Genomic DNA, 12,602 nt, shown 5'->3' on the forward strand with positions numbered 1-12,602 from the left:
TTAGATTCATTATCATCACATGTACTAAGGTACAGTGAAAGACTATGTTTTGCATGCTATCCAAACAGATTAGATAATATGTGTAGGAAAGAACTGCAGATGCTGGTTTAAATCGAAGGTAGACACAAAATGCTGGAGTAACTCAGCGGGACAGGCAGCTCTCTGGAGAGAAGAATGGGTGACGTTTCGGGTCGAGACCCTTCTAGGGTCACCCATTCCTTCTCTCCAGAGATTAGATAATACTAAACATAAATACAATTAAGTCAAACTCAAGTACGTAGAGCAAAGGGGAAGATATAGAGTGCAGAATATAGTTCTCAGCATTTCTAGCGCACCAGTTTCAAAGTCCAATGTCCGCAATGGGGTAGAGGTGAATCGAACAGTCCCCTACGTTATGGAAGGCCCGTTCAGAAGCCAGATAACAGAAACCTGATAGAAGGGAAGAGGCTGTTCCCAATTTTGGTGGTGTGCACTTTCAAGTTTCAACCGGAGGGGAGCTGAATATTCCCAGTATTCATCATCTTCTCTCTGACCTTTTATCTCGGGGATCAGTCACGGTGGAATATGAATCAGCAACGAGAGCTGGTTATTCCCTCCTATGCAAGCCTGAAATCTGGCCCTTGTCTTTTTTTAGATGCTTAATGATAATCTAACAATTAATAAAGATAGAATGATTGTCAAGGTAAACTAAATAATAAAAAAGTAAAAATGATTTAGCAGTATTCAAGAAGAAATGTGTTTGAAGTATTGCCTGTTTACAGCTCAATTTCTCAAAAAAACTCACACCTGGGTTCCACATTGTCCCTGTAAATGCACAATCTCCAAGGAATTCTGGTTTCTTCCCACGTCTCAAAGACATAATTGGGTACAATAAACTGCTCCTTTATGTCGTAGAGCAGTAGGAAAATTGAGATTGGGAGGAGGAGATTGATGAGTATATGAGGCAGCAAACATCACAGGGGAATTAGGTGGGACAATGCGACTGACAGGAATGTCCTGACAACCAGTGCACACTCAATGGGCCGATTGGCCTACTCCATCCCAGTGACATCACCCGAGGCACACAACCAAAACATTTTCACTTCATGCAGGACCATGACTGATTTTTTTACCCATGCAGCCTCCTGCGCCCATGCAGAACTCATGGACTTCATCATCTTCACCACCAATTTTCATCCTGCACTCAAATTTACTTGGACCATCTCTGACACCTCCCCCCCCCGTTTCTGGATCTCACAGTCTCCATCACAAGAAATAGATTATTGACTGACGTCTATTACAAACCCACTGTCTCCCACAACTACCTCGACTACACTTCTTCCCACCCTGCTTCCTGCAAAGACACTATCCCCAACTCCCAATTCCTTCGTCTATGCCGCATCTGTGCCCACGATGAGGTGTTCCATACTAGAACATCCGAGATGTCCTCATTCTTTAGGGAACATCCCTCTCCCCTCACTCGTGTCTCCTCAGTCGCAACAGAGATAGAGTCCCCCTAGTCTTACCTTCCACCCCATCAGCTGTCGCATACAACACATAATCCTCCGGAATTTCCGCCACCTCCAATGGGATCCCACCACGAACCACATTTTCCCATCTCCACCCCTTTCCGCCTTCCGCAGAGACCATTCCCTCCGCAACTCCCTGGTTAACTCAACCCTTCCCACCCAAACCACCCCCTCCCCAGGTACCTTCCCCTGCAACCGCAGAAGATGCAACACCTGTCCCTATACCTCCTCCCTCGGCTCTGTCCAGGGACCCCGACAATCCTTTCAGGCTAGGCAGAGGTTCACTTGCACCTCCTCCAACCTCATCCACTGTATCTGTTGTTCAAGATTTGTCTCTTATACATCGGCGAGACCAAACGCAGACTGGGCGATCGTTTCGCGAAACACCTTCGCTCAGCACGAGTGAACCAAACTGATCTCCCGGTTGCTGGACACTTTAATTCTCCTTCCTATTCCTACACAGACCTTTCTGTCCTCGGTCTCCTCCATTGTCAGAGTGAGGCTAAATGCAAATTGGAGGAACAGCATCTCATATTTCGCTTGGGCAGCTTACATCCCAGTGGTGTGAATATTGATTTCTCTCACTTCAGGTAGCCCCAGCATTCCCTCTCTCTCTATCCCTCCCCCACCCAAGTCACACTAGCTTCTCATCCCTACAAATAGCTTTCAGTAGCCTGTTTCCTTTATCATCGTTACTTTTATGCATATCTTTCATTCGTTGTTCTTTATCTCTCCACATCACCGTATATATCTCTTGTTTCCCTTATCCTTAACCAGTCTGAACAAGGGTCTCGACCCGGAACGTCACCCATTCCTTCCCTCCAGAGATGCTGCCTAAGTTACTCCAGCTTTTTGTGTCTATCTTTAGTTTAAACCAGCATATGCAGATCCTTCTTACACTGATGTTTTCTAACAGGATTTAAAACATTGTTGTGTATTGCAAGGCACAAATCTGTGCACTGCAAGAAATAATCAAAGGGCAGTGTCCTTGGATTTAAAAAGTAGCAACTGGCTTTCAAATGAGAGAAATGACCGATAAAACCTTTGCAGAATAGAAAGCAGAGGAATACACTGTTAATGGTGGGATATGAATTAGCTTTGCTAACCAGAGGGATAAAGTGCACAATGACTGATCTCCGGAGATAAAGGGTCAGAATGGAGATGAAGAGGCATCCGGTATAATTACCTTCATCAACCCATGAACAGTGCATGGTCAGGGAGATCCATTAACTACGCCACACCAGAGTACCATCTGTAAGGATGTCAGCATTGGCAAGTTAGACCAAAGGGCCTGTTTCCATGCTGTTTGACTCTGGGGAGGGTCAGATTGATAAGGATCCTGCCATGGTTAAAGAATCAGATGAAAAGCTGAGCTGGCCAGTGAAAAACAACACAGGACTATCCAGCCTTTCTTTGGAAAAAGATGCCACTGAGAGATGTAATCAAGCCACATAAAACTATTCCACATGGAGGGTGGGAGGTATATGAAACGAGTTGCCATGGGAAGTGGCAGAAGCAGGCACTATTAAATTGCTACAATAGGAACTGTTGTTTAACAACGTTTTAAAACGTTTAACAATGTTTAAAAGACATTAGACACGTATCTGGAAAGGGTTAGAGGGATATGGGCGACTGGGATGAGGGCAGATTAGTTAGCATGGACGAGTTGGACTGAAGGGACTGTGTCTGACTTGTATGACTATGACTGACCTAGAAAGGAAGTTTGATCAGATCTTGAAGTTTGATCTTTCCCTCAGCAGAGGTCAATAAATTGGAGTCACAAAATAAATGGGAATCTCAAGGAGGATTCCGACTTAAAATGTTGTCTGTCAAACTTCCCTTCACCAGCATTTAGATTTTTGCTGGGGTCACAAAATAATTGGTGGAGTGATTGGAAGAGGATTAGGAAAAGATTAATTCACCGTGTAATGGCGAGAGGGTTTGGAATACCAAGCCTGAGACAGTGGTGAAGGCAGGAATCGTTATCATGTTTGAAAGATACCAGGATGTGTTATGTCTGCAGATTGAGACACTGGACGTGGTGCAAGGCTGACGCTCCTTCTTGGCCAGCATGGACCTGGTGCATTGAAAGGACTTGTGAAGAAAATCCCTGATTCCAACCCCCAACAATTCCAACCCACAGGTGAGCCTCACCTCCACATCTAAACAGGGTCCAAAGCACAGAGCAATGGCACGTCACGAGTCAGGACTATAGACAATAGGTGCAGGAGTAGGCCATTCAGCCCTTCAAGCCAGCTCATGGCTGATCATTCACAATCAGTACCCCGTTCCTGCCTTCTCCCCTTCTCTAGCTCTCTCTTGAAGGTATCCAGAGATCCGCCCTCCACCGCCCGAGACAGAGAATTCCACAGATTCACAACTCTTTGTGTGAAGAAGTGTTTCCTCATCTCCATTCTAAATGGCTTACCCCTTATTCTTAAACTGTGGCCCCTGGTTCTGGACTCCCCCAACATCGGGAACATGTTTCCTGCCTCTAGCGTGTCCAAACCCTTAATAATCTTATATGTTTCAATAAGATTCCCTCTCATCCTTCTAAATTCCAGAGTATACAAGCCCAGCCGCTCCATTCTCTCAGCATATGACAGTCCCGCTATCCCAGGATTTAACCTTGTGAACCTACGGTGCACTCCCTCAATAGCAAGAATGTCCTTCCACACATTTGGAGAGCAAAACTGCACACAATACTCCAGGTGTGGTCTCACTAGGGTCCTGTACAACTGCAGAAAGACCTCTTTGCTCCTATACTCAACTCCTCTTGTTATGAAGGCCAACATGCCATTTGCTTTCTTCACTGCCTGCTGTACCTGCATGCTTACTTCCATTGACTGATGAACAAGGACCCCCAGATCCCGTTGTACTTCCCCATTTCCCAACTATATTTCAATATTTCAAAACGTCGGGAGGTCTCCGCAGACCGCAAGCTTACACATTCACCACTCTCACCCATTGCAAAGTTCACAAATTAACTGACTGGTGCAACATCATCTGAGTGAATCCCTTCCCACAATCAGAAGATGAACAGTTTTTCTTCGGTGTGTCCCAGTCTGCTGGATTACGAACCAAACCACATCAAGCCACAATCTTTGCAATTTCCAAGGCAACGTCTTTGGGTCAACCCTCGAACACATTGTTACCATGCTCCCCAATTCCCCAGATCGACAGTTCTGGTTACCCCATTATAGGACGCAAGCGGAGGCTTTGGAGAGGGTGCAGAGAGGTTTACCAGCATGCTACCTGGATTAGAGAGTATTGGTCATAAATAGAGAGGGAACAAGGAACCGCAGATGTCAGCATCTTGAGGAAAACACAAAGTGCTGGAGGAACTTAGCGGGTTAGATAGCATCTACGGAGGGAATGGACAAACACAATTTCGGATCTGAAGAAGGGTCCCAATCCGAAACGCCATTTGGTCTATTTCCTCCACAGATGTTGCCTGGCATGTTGAATTCCCCCAGCAATCTGTGTTTAGCTACAAGACGTTGTACAAACTTGGATTGTTTACTCTAGAACATTGAGGGGAAATCTGATAGAAGCATATAAAATTATGAGGAGTATAGATAGGGCTAGACAGCAACATCTGATGCAGTCCCAACCTGAAACATTATCACCTACCATGTTCTCTAGAGGTGCTACCTGACCAATTGAGTTACTCCAGAACTTTGTGTCTTTTTTTGTAAACCAGCCTCTGCAGTTCCTTGTTTCTAGAATCTTTTTACCCCCACTCTGGAAATGTGAAGGACTAGAGGCCATTGCTTTAAGGTGAGGCAAAAATCTTAAAGGAGGTGTGTGGGGTGTTTTTGTTTTGTTTGTAACACACAGATAGTGATGGGTGCCTGGAAAGCGCTGCCAAGGGTAGTGGTTGTGTGGAGGCAGATACAATAGTGGTGTTTAAGATGCTTGTAGATGGATATGCAGGGAATGGAGGGATGTAGATGAAGTGCAGGCAGAGGAGGTTAATATAACTTGGTTCACTTCCACCTCATCCAGATATGGATTCCTATATATCGACAAGACCAAACACATACTTGCCGATCGTTTCGCTGAACAACTTTGTTCAGTCTGCCTAGACGATTTCACGGTTGCTAAAAACTTGAACTCCCCTACTATTCCCATACTGACCTTTCTGTCCTGGGCCTCCTCCATTGTCAGAGTGAGGCCCAACAAAAACTGGAGGAACAGCACCTCATATTTCACTTCAGCAGTTTATGACCCAGGCGGATTATTATCAGAATGGTGTCAGATTAGGAAAAGGGGAGGTGCAACGAGACCTGGGTGTCCTTGTACATCAGTCACTGAAAGTAAGCATGCAGGTACAGCAGGCAGTAAAGAAAGCAAATAGCATGTTGGCCTTCATAGTGAGAGGATTTGAGTATAGGAGCAAGGAGGTCCTACTGCAGTTGTACAGGGCCCTGGTGAGACCACACCTGGAGTTTTGATCTCCTAATTTGAGGAAGGACATTCTTGCTATGGAGGGAGTGCAGCGTAGGTTCACCAGGTTAATTCCCAGTATGGCGGGACTGACCTATGATGAAAGGATGTGTCGACTGGGCTTGTTTTCACTGGAATTTAGATGGATGAGAGGAGATCTTATAGAAACATATAAAACTTTTAAGGGATTGGTCAGGTTGGATGCAGGAACAATTTTCCTGATGTTGGGGGAGTCCAGAACCAGGGTTCACAGTTTATGAATAAGGGATAGGCCATTTGGGACTGAGATGAGGAAAAACTTTTGCACCCAGAGAGTTGTGAATTATCTGCCACAGAAGGCAGTGGAGGCCAATTAGACTTAGCCCTTAGGGCTAAAGGAATCAAGGGATATGGGGAGAAAGCGGCTAAAGGAATCAAGTGATATGGGGAGAAAGCAGGAATGGGGTACTGATTTTAGATCTTCAGCCATGATCATATTGAATGGCGGTGTTTGCTCGAAAAGCCGAATGGCCTACTTCTGCACCTATTTTCTATGGTACGGGGATAACTTTGGCATCATGTTTGGGACAGAAATTGTGGGCCATAGACCTGTTCCAGTGCTATGGGGACATCACCCATTCCTTCTCTCCAGAGATGTTGCCAGTCCCGTTGAGTTACTCCAGCTTGTTGTGCCTATCTCCAATGCCATGGGGGCCTGGGCTACTTCAGCAACTCCCCTCCCTGCTCAGCCCATCCACTACCCCTCAGGCCCACCGACTCCCTCCCTCCACCCTTATTCCCTCCCCTGCTTCCTTCCTCCCTCCCTCCCCTGCTTCCTCCTTCCCCTCCTCTCTCCATCTCCTCCTTCCTCTCTCCTTTCTCCCTCCCTCCCCTCCTCTCTCCATCTCCTCCTTTCTCCCTCCTTCCCTCCTTCCCCTCCTTTCTCCCCCTCCTCCCTCTTTCCATAGTAGTCCCTCCCTCCCTCCCCTGCTTCCTCCTTCCCCTCCTCTCTCCATCTCCTCCTTCCTCTCTCCTTTCTCCCTCCCTCCCCTCCTCTCTCCATCTCCTCCTTTCTCCCTCCTTCCCTCCTTCCCCTCCTTTCTCCCCCTCCTCCCTCTTTCCATAGTAGTCCCTCCCTCCCTCCCCTGCTTCCTCCTTCCCCTCCTCTCTCCATCTCCTCCTTTCTCCCTCCTTCCCCTCTTTCCCTCCTTCCCTCCTCTCTCCCCCTCCTCCCTCTTTCCCTAGTCCCTCCCTCCCTCCCCATCCACTACCCCTCATGCCCTCAGACTCACATACCCGGGGCGGGAGGGGAAACGAAACGAAAGCGAAAGTGAAGCCGAGGAGGAGAGCGGGGCCCGGAAGGGGGGGTGAAGGCTCCCTCGTCCTCCCCACCTCAAGCCCGGCCCGCGAACAGGTAACGGTGTTGCCCCCCATCATCACCAACTCCAACTGCGCCATCTCCCCGCCCCCCTCACCTCACCTCCCGGCCCGGGCAAGGGGAGACCCATCCCCTCCACCACCGCCTCCCCGCTCCCGCCCCGCTTGCCGCCCCGGGCCTAGTGGCGGGGGCGGGGGTGGGGGTTGGAGAGGATGGATGGATGGACGGGGGCTGCGGTGGACACTCACTGGAGCGGCCGGGGCCTGGATCCGGGTCGCGGGCGACGGCGGCGGCCTCCAGCGCGGCTCCTCCACTCGCCTGCCCTCTTCCCCTGCTCCACCAACAGCGGCGGAGTCACACCCACCGGCCCGCCCAGCCCGGCCCAGCCCAGCCCAGCCCGAGGAGGGCCACTCGGCCCACTGCCTCCATACAACAGTGTTTAACATCATGTGTCCCTGATACAACAATGACATTCTTCCTTGCAGCAGCACAACACAATATGTAAACATACTCTAATTCTACTCCTGAACTTGGGCAGGACATATTCAAAGAGGTTTCATCATAGTCAAGATTCAAAAGTGTTTTATTGTCATATGGCCCAGATAGAACAATAAAATTCTTCCTTGCTGCAGCCCAACACAATATGTAAATATAATACACACGCACACACAAAAAACAAAAGTATATGTATATCTACACACACTGACCTTTTTTCTCTCGTTTATGATATTGTTTATAGTGTACTATGTTTACATATTCTGTTGTGCTGCTGCACGTAGGTATATATACACATATATGTGATATATATGTGCATTTCCCCCCTCGTTTATTATATTGTTTACAGTGTACTATGTTTACAGATTCTGTTGTGCTGCTGCACGTAAGAATGAAATATATATATATATGATCTATATATATGTGTATTTGTGTGTGCATGTACAGTGCATTCGGAAAGTATTCAGACCCCTTCACTTTTTCCACATGTTGTTATGTTACAGCCTTATTTTAAAATTGATTAAATTTTTTTTTTATCATCAATCTACACACAATACCCCATAATAAAAAAAGCGAAAACTGGTGTTTAGAAAAATTTCAAAGTAACAAAAAATAAATAATTGAAATATCACATTTACATATGTATTCAGACTGTTTGCTATGACACTCAAAATTGAGCTTAGGTGCATCCTGTTTCCATTGATAATCCTTGAGATGTTTTTACAACTTGATTGGATTCCACCAGTAGTAAATTAAATTGATTGTGCATGATTTGGAAAGGCACACACCTGTCTATATATGGTCCCACAGTTGACAGTGCATGTCAGAGCAAAAACCAAGCCATGAAGACAAAGGAATTGTCCGTAGACCTCCAAGACAGGATTGCAGGTCCCAAAGAGCACAGTGGCCTCTGTCATTCTTAAATGGAAGAACTTTGGAAACACCAGGACTCTTCATAGAGCTGGCCACCCGGCCAAACTGAGCAATCGGGGGAGAAGGGCCTTGGTCAGGGAGGTGACCAAGAACCCGATGGTGAAGAAACTTGATACGAACGACCAAGGGATAAAGCCGAGTAAGATTCTGCAAAAAAAATTCACGCTATTGTGTACCGTTTTGGCGTAGCTCTTGAGATCATAGATAGACAAACAAGTTGAGATTTTTAATAGTATACATACAGGTATTAGGCCCCCTTTGGTCATGGCTGACCATGGGTGTCTCCAGGATGATATTCCCTATATGGAGGACGCCTGTGCGTGACTTTGCTTAACGTGGGGAGACTGGTGCACAGACAGCCACCCCACAGTCCTTGACAGATCTGGGTCAGGATCCAGTGGCATGGAGTCCAAGGCGACCGGAGACTCTTTCCTGCTGCAGCCTTCATTTGCCTTCCCAGTCGTTGTGACGCTCCACTAAGGTCAGCCATCATCCTCCGCCTGTTCCACCATTGAGGTCTTGATTGGATTGGTCTTTGTCAGAGACCTCCACCTCGACCTTACCGCCAGGGGGGGCCCTACTAGGAGCATAACTCCAGATGGACTATTATTGTTTTTTTGTGTGTACGTATATGTGCATCTATGGATATATTCAGAGAGCTATGAACGTGGACGTCAAGATCCCTTTGTACCTTAATACTGTTAAGGATCTTTCCATTAATTGTATATTTGACTTCCCAAAGTGTAGAGCATCACAAATGCTCAGATTAAACCTGTAATTTCTCTATATTTCTAATTGAAAACGCAACATGGAAACGGGCCCTTCGGCCAACCGAGCCCACACCGACCATCGATCACCCATTCACACTAGTTCTATGTTATTGCACTTTTGCACAGACTCCTTGCACACTCGGGGCAATTATTACAGAGGCCAATTAACCTACAACCCGCACACTTTGGGATGTGGGAGGAATCTCACATGGAGAAGTCCAGTGTTTTTTTAATACCAGGGACTGTTGCCGAGAATTTCTACAGAGAAAGTTATTTCCAACTAGCATGATTGAATTACTTGAGGAGGCAACAAGGAGGGTTGATGAAAGTGATATGTAGGATATAGTCTTTCTGCATTTCAGCACATTGATGAAACAATGGGAAGTCACAAGTTGAATCCAGAGGAGGCACATGGAACCGGAGATGCTGGAATCTTGAGTAAAACACGAAGTGCAGGAGGAACTCGGCACGGCAGGCAGTATCTGTAGAGGTATAGGAAGGAACTGCAGCAGATGCTGGTTTAAACTGAAGATAGACACAAAAAGCTGGGGTAACACCCCTGGAGAGAAGACATCGGGTCACGACCCGAAACGTCACCCATTCAGTCTGAAGAAAGGTCTCGACCAAAAACGTCACCAATTCCTTCTCCAGGGATGAAGCATCTGTAGAGGAATGGATATATGAAGTTTTGAGTTGGACCATTCTTCAGATTGATGGTAATAGGAGGGCAAATGCTGGAAAAGAGGTGGGGGGTGAGACAAACCCTGGCGAGTGGTAGGTGGATATTGGTGAGAATAGGTAGGAATTGATTGGCATATCGGTGGATTAAAGTTTGAGATGAAAAGAGACAAAAGGGTATCAGATAAATGGTGAACATTGAATGTTCCAATTTTAGGTAACACTCCCTCCTTTGTTCATCTACTTCTACTATCATCCCCCCTTTCTCGTTCTACCCATATCCCTCCCTCTAGCTTTACATTTCACTCGTCTTCTCTCCTTATCTGACACTCTTTTCATTTCTGGTCTTTGTCCACCCATCTGCCAATCAGATTTCCATCCCCTCTATCTACCTATCACTTGTCAGGCACCATGTAATAACAAGGAACTGCAGATGCTGATTTATACTAAAGATAGGCACAAAATGCTGGAGTAACTCAGCAGGGCAGGCAGCATCCCTGGAGAAAATGGATCGGTGACATTTCAGGTCGGGATCCTTCTTCAGACTTGCCAGGCACTGTCAATTCCTCGCCTCACTTTCAGATTTATTTTCCCCACTACGATCAGTCTGAAGAAGGGTGCATTCTCTCCACAGATGCTGCCTGGCCCGCTGAGTTCCTCCTGTACTTTGTGGTTTGCTCAAATTGAATCCAAAACAGGCTCAATGACAGAAAGCAAAAGGACAATGGTTGATGGTTTTGTGACTGGACACCTGCTATCTGTGATGTTTCATAGGGCCGATGCTCTTTGTAATTTATATGAACAACATCTTAAATATAGTCAAATTTTTAATTGTCATATGTACCAATAACAGAACAATGATATTCCTATGTATGATGAAATAATGGATTGATTGGGCTTATCACTGGAATTTAGAAGGATGAGAGGATATCTTATAGAAACATAAAATTCGTAAGGGATTGGACAGGCTAGATGCAGGAAAAATGTTCCCGATGTTCGAGGTGTTCAAAACCAGGGATCACAGTTTAACAATAAGGGGTAGGCCATTTAGGACTGAGATGAGGAAAAACCTTTTCACCCAGAGAGTTGTGAATCTGTGGAATTCTCTGCCACAAAGGCAGTGGAGGACAATTCACTGGATATACTGTATTCAAGAGTTAGATATAGCTCTTAAGGTTAACGGAATCAAGGGATATGGGGAGAAAGTAGGAACGGGGTACTGATTTTGGACGATCAGTCATGATCATATTGAGTGGTGGTGCTGGCTTGAAGGGTCGAATGGCCTACTCTTGCACCTATTTTCTATTTCTACATTCCTATGTTACTTGCAGTAGGTCAACAGATCTGTAAACACAGTACCCATAGTTAAGACAATAAACAAAAAAAAAGTTCAATACATTTGGAAGAAACAATATTAGCACAAAACAAGAGGCCAATTAGTGCAACCATGACAGTTCATTGTTTAGTTGATGTTTGTAGTGTTCAAGATGGTTGTTGGGAAGAAGCTGTTCCTGAATCTTGGAATTTTTAGACTCCTATACCTTCTTCCTGATAACAGGAGTGAAATTAGAACGTGGCCAGGAAGGTGACGATCCTTGTTGCTGGCTGCCATTTTGAAGCAGTTCCTCCTATAGATCCCCTTGATGGGGTTGAGAGGTCAGTATCCGTGATGGACTTGCCAGTGTCCACCACTTTTTGTAATCTCCTTCGTTCCTGGGCATTGGAGTTACCGAACTAGGACGAGATGCAACCAGTCAATATGACCTCCACAATACACTGTAGAAGTTCATTGGAGTCATAATAAAGCAGTTTGGAGCTGATACACTAAAATGGCTGTGTGTTTGAGAGGGAGGTTAAGTGTTTTAGACTGTAGGGAGATCTAGATGATCTGGTCAGTCAGGCATTGTTCTGTCCCCATCATGAGACAACTAATTCTGTGAAATTCTCTGCCTCAGAGGGTGGTGGAGGCCAGTTCTCTGGATACTTTCATGGGGATATGAGGAGAAGGCAGGAACGGGGTACTGAGGGGCTAAGTGAAGTTCCCATAGTGCGTTCGGCCGAACGCACTACTCTCTGCAGAGCCTTCTTGTTCCGGGCAGAGCAGTTCCCAAACAAATCGTGATATTTCCAGACAAGATGCTTTCCACAGCTGCTGAGTAGAAGCACTGGAGAATCCTCAGAGACACTGAATTTCCTCAATTGCCTGAGGTGGTAAAGGAGCTGTCTTGCCTTACTCACGAGTGCTGCAGCGTGTGATGTCCATGTCATATCCTCAGAGATGTGGACTCCCAGGTATTTAAAGCAGCTCACCCTATCCACAGTATCCCCATTTATCCTCAATGGTGTGTACGTCCTCGGATGATGTGCCCTCCTAAAGTCCACGATCTGCTCCTTAGTTTTTTTGATGTTCAA

At 46.2% G+C, this 12,602-nt stretch overlaps 2 protein-coding genes across 2 annotated transcripts in view; one reads left to right on the forward strand and one right to left on the reverse strand.

The window, feature by feature from the left end:
* parp10 (poly(ADP-ribose) polymerase family member 10) overlaps positions 1 to 7,686 on the reverse strand; it is a 46,481-nt gene extending 38,795 nt beyond the window's left edge. The window contains exon 1 of the mRNA XM_033041110.1: positions 7,563 to 7,686. The gene's annotated coding sequence lies outside the window, so the exon portion shown is untranslated. The remainder of the gene's footprint in view (positions 1 to 7,562) is intronic.
* Positions 7,248 to 12,602, forward strand: part of grina (glutamate ionotropic receptor NMDA type subunit associated protein 1) — a 79,422-nt gene continuing 74,067 nt past the window's right edge. The window contains exon 1 of the mRNA XM_033041131.1: positions 7,248 to 7,350. The gene's annotated coding sequence lies outside the window, so the exon portion shown is untranslated. The remainder of the gene's footprint in view (positions 7,351 to 12,602) is intronic.

Source organism: Amblyraja radiata, chromosome 2 (assembly GCF_010909765.2).
Source record: "Amblyraja radiata isolate CabotCenter1 chromosome 2, sAmbRad1.1.pri, whole genome shotgun sequence".
In the NCBI taxonomy this organism is placed as follows: Eukaryota; Metazoa; Chordata; class Chondrichthyes; order Rajiformes; family Rajidae; genus Amblyraja; species Amblyraja radiata.